The following is a 1,497-nucleotide window of genomic DNA, read 5'->3' on the forward strand; positions in this document are numbered from 1 at the left end:
GGTACCGGAGAAAAACCAAAAAAAAAAAAAAAAAAAAAAGAGTTTGATTGCCAGTGCAGCAATGTTCAGCAAGGAGGCCTAGCGAAGTCGATCATGAGTGTGCTAACTACTGATGATTTAATCCATTCATGAGTTCATAGCTGTATGGGTTATGAGGAAGGGAGGTGCAGTTGGAGGGTGCAAGTCACTGGAAGTGTTTGTTTGAAAGGTATGTTTTGCCGCTGGCCCCTCCCTCTCTCACTGGTTCTCCTCCTCTCTCCACTTCCTCTCCGCGATGAGGTAGGCAGTTTTCCTTCACTGGTCCTTCCGCCATGACAGTGAGCATATGGATTTTGAATGGTACACAAATATGTGATCCATAGCACACCTGTTGAAGCATATCTTTTGTTGTTTCCCAGTTTTGACAATTATTAGTAAGGCTACTATAATCATTCACATACATGTGTACATGTGTACAAAAGTTTTCAACTTTTGTTAAGAATGTTAAATTTTGTAAGAAAATTGTCTTTCACAATAGAATTGGCATCCCAACAATGAATGTCTTCATTCTTTTTCATTTCTGTTCCTCAGAATTATTTTAATTGTCCTGCCTTTACATTCACTGAATCTTTGTTTACCTGGTTTTTTTTTTTTTTGCTTGCTCATTTTCACTGGATTTGTTTCCATTTTAGTTACTGTATTTTTTTCTGCTCCAGAATTTCTGTATTGTCCTTTTAAATAATTTCTATCACTTTATTGATATTCTCATTTTGTTCAGACATCATTTTTCTGGTTCTCTTTAGTTATTTCCTTTGCTTTTTGAGAATACTTATGACACTTGTTTTAAAGTTTTTGTCTAGGAATTCCAATATGTGGGCATTTCCAGGAGTGGGTCTGTCAAATTATTTCATTCCTTTTAAAGAACCACACCTTCTTGTTTCCTTGTAGGTCTAGTGTGTGTGTTTTTTTAAAAGAAAACTGGACTTTCTATCATAATGTGTCAAACAGAAGTGAGTGTCTCCCTCCCGCTACCCTAGGATTTCCAATTGAAGGCTGTAGAATACTATGCTAGTTAATTTAATCCCTTTCCTGAATTATTAATGAAAAGACTGTATTTCTTGACAAGGAGGCCCCTGAAGTCTCTTTTCTTTAGCTTGTGTTTGGCTAGTGTTTTCACAGGGATTTCCTTGAATGCCATAAACTCTTTCCATCTTTGCAAATTGCCTATAAGCCACGGCCTTCCTTCAATTAATCAAGTTTGCTGGTGCCAAAAGATCAGCCCAAGGTGAAAGCTTTGGGTTTTCTCAGGTATCTTTTGAACATGTATGCTGTTTTTGAATATCCTAATTTCCCAAAGAAACCCTGAGTCAGCTTTTACCTTAGGCAGCCTACTGTAGGTCTCAATGGTAATCATTTCCCAAGGGTTGTTAAATCAGCTTGCAGTATTTTCAAGTTCTTCTGCCCTAAACTCTGGTTTAAATAAAACAGAGAACAGCATCTTGAATCAGATCTTCTGTG

The sequence above is a fragment of the Chinchilla lanigera genome, unplaced genomic scaffold (genome assembly GCF_000276665.1).
Source record: "Chinchilla lanigera isolate Chin_1 unplaced genomic scaffold, ChiLan1.0 scaffold00031, whole genome shotgun sequence".
Taxonomy (NCBI): domain Eukaryota; kingdom Metazoa; phylum Chordata; class Mammalia; order Rodentia; family Chinchillidae; genus Chinchilla; species Chinchilla lanigera.